Below are 15325 nucleotides of genomic sequence, written 5' to 3'. Positions count from 1 at the left end.
CATGGAGTGGGGGTGGCTGGAGAGAGGGCAGAGGAGTTCAGGGTGGTGGTCAGGAGGTGGGGGTGTGGATGGGGTTGGGGTGGTTCGGGGGGAATAGGGGTTGAATGGAGGGCAGGAGTCCCGGGGGGACCATCAGGAATGAGAGGAGAGGTTGGATGGGGCAACGGGGATCTGGGCGCAATCAGGGGACAGGTCCTGGGGGGGGCCTTTGGGGAGCAGTGGGATGGATGGGGCAGGGGTCCCAGGTGGGGGGGCCGGCAGGGAACAGGGGGGTTGGATGAGACAGAAGTCCCGGGGGGGCAAATAGGAGGTGGGGGTTCGGCCACAACCCCCTCCCCTAACAAGCCCTCCATACTATTTACGAAACCCGATGCGGCCCTCAGGCCAAAAAGTTTGCCCACTGCTGTGTTAGAGTGAGAGACCCCTGTGGTCTGAGCACCAACTAGGGTCACCAGATGTCCCGATTTTATAGGGACAGTCCTGATTTTTGGGTCTTTTTCTTATATAGGCTCCTATTACCCGCCACCTCCTGTCCCGATTTTTCATATTTGCTGTCTGGTAACCCTATCACCAGCACGTAGCAATGGGGGACGCTGGCTGTCTCCTGAACCCCGTCTGTGCCGCAGTGCATGCTAAGCCAGGCTGCATTGTGCTTTAACCTAATTTACCATTTCCTGTCTTTCTGCTGGTTCCTCAGGTAAAACATTCTTTGGCCTTTTAAGGGCTCATGTTTTTCCTCATCGTGGGCCCAGCTCAGGATGAGCAAGGGGGTTACACCGCTATGGCTCAGCGTGCAACAGCAGAGGTGGGGGTGCAAGCAGGCATGGCCCAGCAAAGTGGTTGCAGGCCAAGAGTGAGGGGCATTGCTAGAGCACAGGGTAGGGGCAGGACAGGAGGACCAGGGCATGCTGCAGGGATTAAGTGAGATGCATTGTCAGAGCTGGAACGGGGGACGAGGCTGAGGGGACTGAGGCTCGCTGCAGCCCTGGATTTGTGGGAATCACAGAGCGGCTGTGGGGTCCTGCTGTCTGCCAACCACATTACAGTCATCAATGACTGCACCTGATGCCCATCCCAGGTGGCCTGGTAAATATGAACACTCCTAACTTACAGATGGGGAAACTGAGGCACAGAGCAGCAATGTGACTCACCCTAGGCCATACAGTGAGGCTAGGCCAGACACACACTCCAGAGCTCCTGCCTAGCCGATGTTCCCACCAGCAGAGGTAATGTCAGTGTCTGGGCTTCTTCCTCCCTTCCTGACCACCACGGAGCAGTGGGAAAGGGGAACATCCACCATAACCTCCCTGGGAGGGTGGGGGAGGCACCAGCTGTTTTGTGTGGATGGTGTTTGTCTGCCTCATAGGGGGTAGGTGCCCACATCATTAAAACTACCACTTGCCCGTCTGTGCCATGGGGGAGCCAAGGGCAATGGAGGCAGAGGCTGTGTCTACATTGCATCCGGGAGTGAGCCAGATGCAGTGTGGCCATCACCTGAGGTACCTTCTGCCCCCATCCCTCCAGGCACATTGACACAGGGCAGGGTGCTGGAAGCCAGCACGGTCAGGCTGCTACACTGCTCTGGGAAGGGGACTTTAGTCTGCAAGGGGGAGTCCACCCTGCCCCAGTCAGAGCCCCCGCACCCCCTCCAACCAACTCACACACCCATGGGTTCCCAGCATTGGACGACTCCATGACCAAGTCCTCCCTGCTGCAGGGACTGGGGACAGTAGTTACAGAAGATGCACGTTATCACCCATCTCAGAGGGGAAGGCAGCGAGAGAGATGTGCTGGGAGGGAGGGGGGCAGTGCCACAACTCAATGGCCCCCTCCCTCAGGGGATCCCCTGGGGAGGCAGATCAGCATTGTATATTGCTAACACTGTTGCAAGCATCGCAAGGCATTTTGGGAAAGGTTAAAGGTGTGAGCGTGGAGTGGAAGATTCCTTTGCAGGTTGCGAGAGGCCAAAGGGGGAAGGAGGAAGAGAGCAGAGAACGGGTTAACTCGACACTTCAGCGAGTTCCGTCTGAAAATAAAACGCTTGTCCCGTCCAAGGCCATGGGTGCAACAAGAAATTTACAGTTTCATTCACCTCTTACCCAACCCTGGCCAGCCATGAAAAAAAGGAGACCTGAGCTGAGCTACAAAGATTGCAAAACGCTCGAGATAGTGAAGGCCAACAGGGGGGAAACAAAGTCTCTGGAGCCAGTGTGTTTTGGGAAAGCCGAAGAGGCCACAGTGAGCCGGTTCGGACTGGTACAAAGAGCACCAGGAATGGAGGGCCCTGAATGAAAACACCCCCCAAAGATTCGGGACTTAAAAACCCTCCAGGGAGCCAAAGCAAGCCGGAGATCACAGCAGACCCTGAACAACCCATGCACGGGACAAGAACTCCCATGCATCCCTCCTCTCTTCTTCTTACGTTACACCCAGGCTTGGCCAGCCTCGGGTCGCGCAGGTGTGAGTATGAAAGTGGGTTAGGGCTTGGGGCACTAACACATGCTTCCTTCCTCTGAGTGATGTGGGGAACCCACAGCGCTCTCTGCTGTTATTTTATCAATAAAGCTTTAAAACTCAGTTACGTGGTGTGCTCCATCATCTCCTCCCCTAACGGTCCTGCGGCCTCAGCCTGATCACCTGAGGCCTCAGGCAGATTGGTAACAGAAATCTGTCACAACAGCGATCCAGCTGATGCACTTCCCACTCATCTCAGCTTCCTGAACCACCGCTGCCTCAGGAAGAATATGTGATCGGGCCTTGAACTGCTGATGCTAGTCGAATGACACCTCATAACACGGGGGCCAGGCAGCAGGGATTCGGGTCCAGTGATCTCAGGGTGTCTGAAAATGGCTCCATGAATGCGCACATGGGTCCGTTGTGATACTTAGGCCGACACATTTACCCTGTGAGGTCATCAGCAAAAAATTGAGTGAACATTCCTGAAGGATCCCAATAACATATCATAACAACTGGGGATGGGGAAAGTTGTGTAGCTGAGGCAGAAAGACAGAATTAGTCAGACAAAGAGGCCTCCTAAGATAATTCAAGGCCTGTGTGAAGTTCATGCCTGGGCGGAACACGAGGAGTCTGAGACCAGAATGAACCAGCATTGGTGCATTGGAAATTAAGTCTAATTGGTGGAGAAAATAATGAGGGGATGGGCTTTTCCACTCATCACCCCCTTTTGGGGTCATTAAAAAGAGACTTAGGGGAGAAAAAATGGCTACTGGTGTGAGCTTCCCCAGTATGGCTGCCACTCCCACCATCTCCTGGGTCACCTTCATCCCAATCCCGAGAAATGTCCTGATCAGACCGGGCCAGAGAGCAGGACCCAGATGACACCACCAGCTCCAGGTGAATCCCAACCACCACCTTAGAAGTGAATCTTTTTTTCCTCCTACTCCCCCCAAAAATGTGTTCTCTTTCCCTACTTTATTTCTTCTCTTTTCCATCCCTCTCCTTTTTCCTTCTGGCTGTTCAGAGCCCAGCTTAGCCAGCCAAGGCTGCAGCACTGCTGTGAGCCTGTGACCCAGAAAGGCAGCTAAATGCACTGCCCTAAACAGCCCAACACTGGTACACGTGTGTCGGGTCTCAGAGGGTGGTTGATAAGACCATGTCCTGGGCTGTGTTTTTCCAGCAGCGAGGCTGCAAGTGAAGAAGTGACCATCAGAGCCAAAAGCTGCATTTTTTAAAATCGTTGCTGGTTTTCCCTCTCCCCCGTTTGTGTGTGTTTGGCTTGTTTTGTCTGGTTAGGAAACAGGATCGGATTTTAACCACCACTCCCAGCCAGCTCCACTAACTTCTATTTTCCCCGAAAACGAATAGTTATTGCCAGCTTTGATACCATCGAAAGACTGTCAAGCAGAGGGTTTTGCTGTCTAAAATTGGCTCCAGCTCAAGGGGCAAGGGAACGAGGGATGTTGTTAAAGGGAAGCCTCATTTAATGCTTTAATGGTTTACAGTCTTTGCTGTATCTTTATGGACAGGTTCAGGAGAGCGTTTATGGTGTTTGCCAGGATACTAAGCAACCTGAGGTTTCTCTGTACCAGGAGTAGGCAACCTATGGCATGGGTGCCAAAGGCCACACACGAGCTGATTTTCAGTGGCACTCACACTGCCCGGGTCCTGGCTGGGGACAGGGGGGGGCTCTGCATTTTAATTTAATTTTAAATGAAGCTTCTTAAACATGCAACACTAGTTCAGTTATATATTATAGATGTATAGAAAAAGACCTTCTAAAAACATTAAGATGTATGACTGGCACGCGAAACCTTAAATCAGAGAGAATAAATGAAGACTTGGCCCAGCACTTCTGAAAGTCTGCCGACCCCTGTTCTATACCAACCCCCACCATGTTTAAATGGTTTAGTGTTGGCCAGTGACTGGGTTATCACCTTTGACTCATTGGGCCCCTTTGGTTCATGTAAATGAATACTGCAGGTCCATGTTCACCCAGGCTGCCAGGAGGGCAGCTGCCAACAGGACATGGCCACTCGTACAACTGTCCTGAATTCAATCCTCTCTGAAACATGTTCACTCAGCTGGTAACAGAAAACTCTCATCCCACTGATTCTGAGCTGGCTAAATTCTTAGGCGCCCCCTCTCCCAAGGTCCCATTTATGTGTTTAACAGCCCCTGCCCTTCAGCTGGGATTGAACCCACAACCTGTAGCATTAGCCACTCAGGCCCGTACCACCTGTATTAAGATTCAGAGATTTTAACGCCAGAAGGAACCATTATGATCATCTAGGCTGACTTTCTGCCTAACACAGGCCGGATAACCGCACCCGCTGCATCAAGTGCCTAACTTCTGTGTGAGCAATAGCAGAGCTTTCATAAGGATATCCGCCACATCCCTACAGGAGTAAATCCATCAGCTTGTAGCAGTAGCAGGCTCTTATCCACTTTGAGACCCAAGCAGTGGGGACCACACACTATGTGAGGTTATCCCCCACTCTTCACACTGGGCCAATCTTGGCAAGATGCTGAGAACATTTAATTCCCATTGATGTCAATGGTAGTGGAGGGTGATCATCTTGCGTCCATGCCTTGCTTTTGAGTCGTCTCCCATAGCCAGGTAACAGGGAAGCAGGCAGGGGGTTAGGTTGCATGATTGGTCTGTGTGCCTGGAGAGCGGGTGGATATCAGACACTACAATGACGAGCCTGGGATAAGAGCCCATATACAACAGAACCGAATGAAGCAGAAGTGTCGCTGTTGAACCAACAATAGTGGGTGTTTTTGTTATCCCAACACCTGGAGAAAAGAGAGTTACCTTTTCCGTAACTGGTGTTTTTCAAGATGTGTTGCTCGTGTCTATTCCACAGTAGGTGTGCGTGCCGGCCACGTGCACCGGTGCCGGAAGTATTTCCCCTAGCAGTACCTGTATGGGAGCACCCCAGCGACTCTTGGAGTGGCGCCTCCATGGCGCGGTATAAGGGGAGCTGCGCGCTCCCCCCACCCTCAGTTCTTTCCTGCCAGACAACTCCGACAGTGGGGAAGGAGGGCGGGATGTGGAATAGACAGGAGTAACACATCGCGAAAAACACTAGTTACAGAAAAGGTAACTGTCTTTTCTTCCTCGAGTGATTGCCCATGTATTCCACAATAGGTGATTCCGAGCTAGATCTGTTGGAGGTGAGAGGAGTTCACAAACTCTCAGGATGGAGAACAGTCCTGCCGAACCCGGCGTCCTCCCTGGTCTGGGAGACGGTCGCATAGTGCAAGGTGAAAGTGTGAACTGAAGACCACGTGGCAGCCCCACAAATGTCCTGAATGGGGACATGGGCCAAAAAGGCAGGCAACGCGGCCTGTCCCAGATCGAGCGCATCTTCACAAGTGGTGGTGGAGGGATTCCCGCCAGGTCATAACAGGTACAGATGCAAAAGGTGATCCAGTCGGAGAGGCGCTGAGTGGAGATCGGCTGACCTTTCGTGCCCTTGGCCAAGGCGATGAACAGTTGCGAGGACGTTCTGAACAGCTTAGCCCACTCCAGGTAGAAAGCCAGATCCCAACTCACATCTAGCGTGGAGACAGCGTTCCTCACTGGACGTGTGGGGCTTGGGGCAGAGGACTGGCAGAAAAATGTCCTGACCCAAGTGATAGGCAGAGACCACCTTCGGGAGGAACAAAGGGTGCGGGCAGAGCTGCACCTCATCCTTATGAAACACCATGTACGGGGGCTCAGAGGTCAGGGTCCTGAGCTCTGAGACCTGCCTAGCCGATGCAATTGCAACCAGGAAGACTACCTTCCACCAGAGGTGTGACCAGGAACACGTGGCTAGTGATTCAAACAGGAGCCCCGTGAGACAGGCCAACACCAGGTTTAGGTCCCACTGCGGGACTGGGAGGGGCCAAACATCAGGGCTGGCGCTTCCATTTAGGCAGCCTAGGCAATTGCCTAGGGCGCCAGGATTATTGGTGGGTGGTATTTTGCTGGAGGGAGTGGCAGGTGGCTCCGGTGGAGCTGCCACAGTGGTGCCTGCGGATGATCGGCTGCTCCTGCGGCTCCAGTGGACCAGGGCGTGGGGTGGTGAAATTGCCGTGTGCCTAGGGCGCTAAAACCCCTAGCGCCGGTCCTGCCAAACATACAGGAAGAGACGATCCATCCCTTAAGGATTTGGCCACTCATGGCATGGGAGAATACCGTCTGGCCCTGCACAGGCAAATAGAAGGCCAATATGGCCACCAGATGCACCTTGACTGATGAGGGTGCCAGGCCCTGGCCTCTAAGGTGGAGGAGATAGTCCAGAATTAATTGGATTGGGGCGGCCACTGGGGAAATGCCCCGCTCATCCGCCCATCTGAAAAACCGAGACCACTTTGCCAAGTAGACTCGGCCCATGGAGGACCATCTGCTTTCTAGAAGGACATGTTGAACCCCTTCTGAGCATGTCTTTTCCTCCCTACCTAACCACTGAGCAGCCACGCCGTGAGGTGGAGGAGGCGGCCCTGGGAGAGCCGGTCTGGGCGGGAAGGCAATGGCCATGGCAGGGTGACCACTAAGCCCGTGAGGGTCCCATGCCAATGCTGCCTGGGCCATGCTGGGGCAATCAGAAGGACCTGGGCCTTGTCCGTCTTTATCTTTACCAGGACCTTGCCAATCAGAGGGAATGGGGGAAAGATACAGAGAAACTGCACTGACCAGGACAGGAGGAAGGCATTGGAGATAGCGCCTCGTCCCACCCCATCCCCGGAGCAGAGCCAGGGACAGCGATGGTTCTGCCGAGTTGCGAACAGGTCCACCTGGGGAGTTCCCCACACTTGGAAAAGTCTGTGCACCACCTCTGCGTGGAGAGACCACTCGTGCTGAGAGGAGAATCCTTGCTCAAGTGATCCGCCTGTGCGTTCTGGGAGCCTGGCAGATGGAAGGCCTGTAGGCGGATGTTGTGGGCTATACAAAAGTTCCACAGCCTGAGAGCTTCATGGAGAGGATTGGGCCCTGCCTTGCCTGTTGATGTAGAACATTGAGGCTGTGTTGTCCATGAGGACCCTGACCACCCAGCCCACCAGGTGTAAGCGGAAGGCCATGCATGCCAGCTGTACTACCCCAAGCTCCTTGATGTTTATGTGGATGGTCAGATCCTGAGCTGACCACAGACCTTGGGTCTGAACGTTCCCCACATGGGCCCCCCATCCCAGGTCCGATGCGTCAGACACCAGTTCCAGTAACGGGGCCCTTCCCCTGAACAGGACCCCTTGGAGCATGTTTCTTGGGAAGGACCATCACCATAGGGAGGTGATCACTGGCTCGGACACTGTGAGGACTTTGTCCATGCTGTCCCTGGCCTGGGAGAACTCTGAGGCCAACCAGAGCTGGAGGGGCCTCATCCTGGCATGCCGGACCACATACATGCACACTGACATGTGACCCAAGAGCTGGAGGCATGCTCTGGCTGTTGTCACTGGAAACCTTGTGACCATGTCAATGAGCCCCTTCCGGGTCTCGAACCTGTCTGGTGGGAGGGAGGCTCTGGCCAACGAGGTGACCAGGACCATGGCAATAAACTCTACTGGGACTAACATGGATTTGGTGTTGTTTACCAACAGGCCCAAAGTGGTGCACGTGGACAGAAGGAGCATGTGACCCCGCACCTGTGACCTGGAGCTTCCCTTGACCATCCAGTCGTCCAGATAGGGGAAGATCTGGACCCCCGGAGCCTGAGGTAGGCCGCTATCACCGACATACATTTCGAGAATACCCTGGGGACAGTGGACAGGCCAAAAGGGAGGACCATAAATAGGTAGTGTTCCTGCCCCACCACAAAACAGAGGAAGTGCTGTGCCCCTTGAGTATATGAATGTGGAAGTACGCATCCTGCAGACCAAGGGTGGCGTACCAGTCCCCGGGATCCAGGGTGGGGATGATGGAAGCCAGGGAGATCATGCGGAACTTGAGCTTCACCATGTACTGGTTCAGACCTTACAGGTCCAAGATGGGCCTAAGCCCCCCTTTGGCCTTCGGGATAAGGAAACAGCGGAAGTAGCACTCCTTGCCTTTGAACTCCCCCGGTATTGCTTCCACCGCTCCTAGGCCCAGGAGCCGCCCCACCTCTGCTCGAGCAGAGCCTCGTGCGAGGGGTCCCCCAGAGGGACGGGGGGCGGGGAGGAAGTAAACTGGAAGTCTGTGCCTCGCTGGACAGCCCAGAGAGCAGGAGCCACGATGCCCTTCTCATGGACACTGCGGAGGCCATGGACCACGTGGCCGTGGCCGCTGCATCTGAGGCTGCCTGCAGGGTTACTCCTGGAGGAAGTCCTCGAACTTGGGCAGAGAGCCCCATAGATTGAACTCATACTGGACCAGGAGAGCCTGGCAGTTCGCCACCCATAACTGGAAGCTTGAGGACAAACACATTTTTCTTCCAAATGAGTTCAGCCTCCTTGAATCTTTATTTTTCAGGAGAGGGGCTGGTTGGCCCTGCCGTTCCCTGTGGTTGACTGACTCGACCACCAGCGAGTTAGGAGCAGGGTGGGCGTATATGTACTCGTTTCCCTCGGCAGGTACAAAATACTTGCGTTCCACTCTTAGAGATGGGGGCCAATGAGGCCAGTGTTTGCCACAGGGCATTTGAAATTTTCTCCATGCCTTTGTGGAGAGGCAAGGCCAGCCTGCCCGGTGCTGAGGAGGACAGTACATTAAACAGGGAGTCCAAGGGCTCCTCCATCTCCTCTGCTTGGAGGTGGAGGCTTGATGCCACCCTTTTTAAGAGTTCTCAGTGGGCCCTAAAGTCCTCCTGTGGGACGGAGGGAGGAGGGGCCATAATTGCCTCATCTGGGGAGGACGAGGAGGCCGCTGCGGTACTTTGAGCATCCACTGGCACTGGAGGGTCCACCACCTGGTCAGTCTCCGGGCACGGTGCTGAGGATGTACGTCCCACCAACTCCTTCCTTGGAGGTCTGGAGAGGGAGGCCGATGGTCCTTCTGAGGCTCCGGCCACGGACCGAGGCCTCACCAGGGGCTGCGTTGGGGGCCCCAGTGCTCACTGGTACCACTGGGCCAGCCAGCACCTGCTGTGGCACTGGTGAAACCGGCTGTTTGGCCTGGCTAGCCTGGCCCATCAATGGGCGACTATGAAGGGAGGCTGGGCTTAACTATGACCTGCCGCTGTCCCCGGGCCAGGAGGAGCAGCAGTGCCAAGAGCGATGCTGACCATGGGACAGTGATCCTGACTTGGAGGACCAGTACCGTCGGTTTACAGCTGCTCCACGATCGGCTCCGGCAGCGGACCTGTGATGGCGAGACACCAGCGATCGATGCCCAGGGCTGCGGAGGCAGTGCCATGTTGGGGTCCTGGAGCAGGATGCCAAATGGAACGATGTTGATGTTGGTGCCATGTCCGGCTCCGATAGCCCCTCCAAGACGAGGACCTTTGGCGATGTCTGCCTCAGTCTCGTCGGTGTTCGCTCCTTGAGGCAGAGCGGTGCCGAGAGTCTCGGTCGGATGGAACCCAGCCAGACAGTCTGATGGGCGTCGAGGGAGATCCACGTGGACTTTGCCCTGAACAGACACTAGGCAGTGAACCGTGTCAGGAACGTTCCCTAGACCGAGACCGGTACTGAGCCGGGGGTGACTGTGGAAATCCCAGCGGCGTCTTGCCTCTGGAGCGCGGGGCCAACTTCGGCGGTGCTCCTGGTACCAGCGTGGACGTAACATCCCAGGCCTCCTGCAGGGCCTCCGGCGTGGAAGGCATTTGGACCTCTGAGGTGGCCTGCTCTGAATGGGCCAGGCTACTTGAGTCAGAGACCTAGAGGCCAGTGGGGATCAAAGACTGCCCAACATGGGTCTAGCCTCTGTCCCAGGTTTACTCCGGTGCCGCGGCGAAGGCGGCCTCTTCCTAGCCTTCTTGGCATGCCCCATGGACGGGGAGCGGTGCCGACTGGTCGATGGCACCGAAGGGTTGCTGCAAACCGACATCACCAACTCGGAGTAGCGCGCTGGAGCTAGGATCAGCGCTGACTCCATCAGAATAGCCCAGAGCCTAATGTCCCTTTATCTCGTGGTCCGAGGCTTAAACGACTTGCAAATCTTGCTGCAATCGCTGAGATGGGTTTCCCCAAGCAGCTCAGACAGTCCGCGTGCGGCTCACTCAGTGGCACAGATCGCTTACAAGTGTCACACGACTTAAAACCTGAAGCAAGGGTAATGCCCCAGCCCAGGCACTCTAACTAAATTAAACTAAACAACTGACTAACTACAGGTACCAGACACTGAACAAACAAGCAGGTTTGGGGACGAGCTACAGCAAAGCTGGAGCAAAGTGGTTCTGAAGCACCTTCACTGGCGGCAAGAGGGAACTGAGGGTGGGGGGAGCACGCAGCGCCCCTTATACCATGCCATGGAGGCGCCACTCCAGGGGTCGCGGAGGCGCTCCCCTATGGGTACTGCTAGGGGAAAAACACCAGTGCATATGGCGAGCATGCACACCTACTGTGGAATACATATGAGCAATCACTCGAAGAAGAACTAACACTTACAGAGCATGGCTCTGGGCCAGCGATATAACAGCCTGAGTGGCAACCAGCACAGTTACAGCCCTCTATGAATACAACTCTTGGTTTTAATTTGCATCATTCTCCTTTTTATTATTTAGTGGCCAAATGTAATTACAGCATCCTTCACAAACATTAATTAAAGATGAAAAACAATCCCGACGACTCAATTATATATTTTTTCCCCTTGTGCTCCATTAAATGAAGCCTCGACGTTCACTGGAAATGTTTCATATCGCAGCCTATTAAGCTGAAGGTGGCTTTGTAATAAATAAATCACATCAGACAAAGCAGGCCCGTTCTTCCAGGGACGCTCATGCTCACAATGGGCTTTTATGGTCCAGCTGGGAAATGCATTAAAGGAATTTGTGTGGCATTGTCAGTGATGGCCAGTTCTCGCCCACTCTGTGTAATGGGGCTTGGGACGGGCAAGGGCCAAGTTTCTATCTATTGTAGGTACTTCCATGACCTGCCCCAAGCCCCACAGTATCTGGGCACCTCACAGTCTTTGATATATTTATCCTCACACAACCCCTGCTCCCCAACCCCGTGCTAGGGAGGCTAGTGCAGTTAGCCCCATTGTAGACACAGAAGGGCGCAATTTCAATGGGCGTTAGGTCACTAAATACCTTTGAGAATCTGAGCCTAAGTGACTTTTCCAAGGTCACGCAGGCAAGCACTTCGACTCAGGTTGCCCTCATCTCAACTAGCCTGGCTATTTCTGAAATTACACCACGTTCTAGTAGTCGCCCGTGTCATCTCCTAGCATCTGGGGAAACTCCTAAAAGAGATTAGCAGGACAAGAAGGTTGAATTCATAGATCCACCCAAGGAAAGCAGCTGCTCTGTACTAGCTAGGATAAAACTGCTGATAAGAGGGGGGTGGCCCGAGCCCCCGTCTCACAGGGAGTTAGGCAAATCGCAGACGTGCCTCACGCTTCTTGGCCTTCAGAGCCATGACCCCTCATCTGGCATTTGGTGCTTACATCACTTTACTGCTCTGTGCCCAGAGCCACAGCCATTTAGGCATCTAACTCCCATTGACTTTGATGGACATTAGGAACCTAAATACCTTTGAAACTCTAGACCCTACCCCTTAGTTTCCAACTTTCCTTCCCTTCATCTCCAAAAAGCGGCATTAAGCTTTGCAACACAAATGACACTGACAGAAATGCCCTGGGCTGGACCTCACGTCCTCGCTCCCCTTCACTGGTGTAAATCAGCATTGCTACTGAAGTCGATCAGCCAGCTCCCCAGCTGGTGTAAATTGGTGTTGCTCCACTGGACTTACCGTCCTTTGCAGTTCTGGCCCTCTGGCTCGTATCACAAACCATCCTGCTGCCATGCCCAGGACGAACACAAGCCTGGTGAAGTGACCGAGTGAACCGCAGCTCTAAGTGGACCATTAGCAGCTTGTGCAGGTGCTGCTCTGGCTGCAGCAGTAAATTATTGTTAAGATTAAGCATGAAAAACTTCAGTATAAGACGCAAATGTTTCATGAGTTTATGAGCCTTGTAGGCTTGCATTATTCCTGGGTGAAAGCTGCTCCAATGCCACCATAGCAGCCTTATCCTGCTCTGTGGTGCCAGCTCTACCACCAAGGTCTTCTGAGAATGCCTTGCGTGCCCCAAGCCTACATGGTTATTATCACATGCATTGCAGGCTCCTGGCAGAGCACCAGTCCTGGATCAGAACCCCCCGCACTGTGATAGTGCTGTACAACTGAATTGGGATCAGGGCATCTTAGAGCCATAGCTTAACAAGCAAGAAGAGGACAAGAAAGCCTTGGAAACAACCATATGAAAGCGTCATGAACAGGAGCTAGTGAAAGAAACTCAGAGGCCGTCACAAGTTTGGAACATTTATTTATGCAACTGATTTTTCTTAAAAGAAAAGAAAGCCAAAGAAAAACAGAAAGTTAAGAACAGCCAGGTGTGCGTGGTACAAGCCACATTAGCAATGCCACTCTCTGGGCATCCCTCTTACCCTTCCTCGTTGTCCGCTAAGCAGAGATCTGCAAACATCTCGTTGCCTCTGTCGATTAAACCTGCCCATCAGCATCAGTCTCTTTTGCAGTTTCCCTCATTCTTAAGCAGCCATCCTGAGATTACCGTGGACAAAAACAATTCAATTTTGGTATTTCTTGCTTTTAATTTTTTTATTTAATTGGGTTTTTTTAAAAAAAAATTATTAAAAAGAAAAAAAAGCACCACTGCATTTGTAATACCGATAAACATTATCCATATTAAGAACAGTGTGTATATATATATATATATTTATAGATCTATATGGCTATGTACAGGACGTCCTTGCCTCATGTTGTACTAACATCTCTTTAGGAGGTGAAGATTGGTTAGTTGTTACAAAGCGATTTTTTAAAGCTTGCCCTTCTCAAGAGCGGCACTAAAAATTCAGAGACGGCCATCAAAGAGAATATCAAAAACTTGCTTGTAAAACGTATATACAACTCAGCCCGCCTCTGTTTTACCTCCAGACTGAATGGGAGGAGGGGAGTTGGAATTTTTTCTTTTTTTTGCATGCCTTTAAGGTAGCATTTCACCCGTGAGCATCAGAACAAATGAGTGGGAGAATGGGGGAATCACGCTGCAGAATATTTTCCGCTCTCTGGTCAGAATAAATTGTAGGTGATGCACAAACAGCCCACAATGGAGGCACCAAGTGGGAGCTTTGGGGAGAAGCAGCTCACTCAAAAACCAAAAAAGTTTCCTAGTTCTGCAAGACAAAACGTGACTTTTTTTGTTCATGGCAAATCCTGATATTTACTCATTTATTTCCAGAAATGAAAGCCAATCCCAGCTTCCTATTGGATCTAGACAGCTTCTGCCAGGGTTCCAGTGGTGGCAATCACAAGGACCAAGCCTTAGCTATCAAAGCGCCCATCTGATTTACATCATACCCATCATGTATTGCACTATTTCTCTTGGCGTTGGGAAGGAAGGAAGGAAGAACCACTGCGCTGCTATGACCCACCCATGCACATCCTTCTCCAGGCAGCGCCTCCAGCAGGTTTTCCAAAGAGACGACATTAAACTTGTGAACAGGACTGAGGGCGACCAGGACAACATTTTATTTCAGTTCAGGCTTTTAATGCAGGTACTGGGGTTAATCCAAACTTGGAGGCATCACTGGAGCATCTGCTGCTCTGGCAGGGGTAACGTGAATGCTCAGCCATTGTGTCAAGGTGGGAAGGCAGTGCAGAGAGATGGTTATGAAAGATTGTGAGTTAGAGACTCTCCCTCTTAAGGAGTTGTGTTGTGAGTGTGCCCTGGAGGCGGCGGGGGCGGGTTGTGATGTTGGGAACACTGCACGGCTGTTTGCAGCAGTTCAGCACAGTTGCTCTCCAGTTTGCTTTAGTAAAGTTTTATTCCTTTCTCGTTCCTTCGTTAAGGAACTCCCAAGATCGTTACAGGCGAGCAGGGAAGAAGGACGTGATTGTGTAGCCCTTGGAGTGAGTGATCATTAGGACTGTGTGAAAATCACAAAAAGCCAGGTATTTGGGGTGACAGCCTGGCCTCAACAGCAAATCTCCCACACCCAGCGTTTTTGAATCTTTGAGTTTCCTAACTCAAGGCCACTGGGCAGATTCTGAACTGGGTTATCCCAGTGCCGAATCCAGGACTAGCACCATAAACCTCCAGATTTACAACCCGCAGTGCGGAGAGCCGACTCCTAGCATAGCCCAGCCTGCCCAGAGACCTCAGCAGGGGGCCTCAAGAAGGAATGGACTTCGTCACCATTGTGGCGTAAACACCAAGGTGGCGAGCAGGGGAGCACAGACACACCGGCAGTCTGCTCGAGTCATTGGTTCTGCAGGAATCGACGCAGATTCAGGATCAAGAATAAAGCTGTGCAGGTGGACTGAGTGGGTTGCTCACTCGGATGCTGCTTCCACCTAAGTATCAGACATACGAAAGTTTGAGAACACAATGGCTGCAGCCAAGCAAGAAGAATCAAAATGAGAGCCATGCAAAAGATGTGGTGGGTCACCACACCCTTCTCTATGGAGGCAGAGTCAAGATTAGTCCAGACCCTGGGTTAAATTCATCACTGATATAGCTTCTTTGGCCTCAGTGGGAAGACACTACACAGTACATTCTTCAAAGCATTTTCCCAACTACATGACTCATCAGATGTCATCTCCAACATCTTCCCATTCGACAGTTGTGCACCCCAATGGACAGCAGCGTTACAAAACTTTCCCTGGGATTCAGTCTAAATTCCCTTTGCCTTATATCATCCCATTGCTCCTACTTCTACCCCTTGGGCCCATGCAAGCTGCTCATCCGTGCTCAACCCAGCACCACAAGGCGTGAAGC

The 15325-nt window shown here is 52.7% G+C and overlaps 1 protein-coding gene across 3 annotated transcripts in view; it reads right to left on the bottom strand.

The window, feature by feature from the left end:
• Window positions 1-15325, bottom strand: part of PTPRU (protein tyrosine phosphatase receptor type U) — a 704694-nt gene that overhangs the window by 452451 nt on the left and 236918 nt on the right. The window lies entirely within an intron of this gene.

Source organism: Gopherus flavomarginatus, chromosome 22 (assembly GCF_025201925.1).
Source record: "Gopherus flavomarginatus isolate rGopFla2 chromosome 22, rGopFla2.mat.asm, whole genome shotgun sequence".
Classification (NCBI taxonomy): domain Eukaryota; kingdom Metazoa; phylum Chordata; order Testudines; family Testudinidae; genus Gopherus; species Gopherus flavomarginatus.
This window is presented reverse-complemented; position numbering and strand designations above follow the sequence as displayed.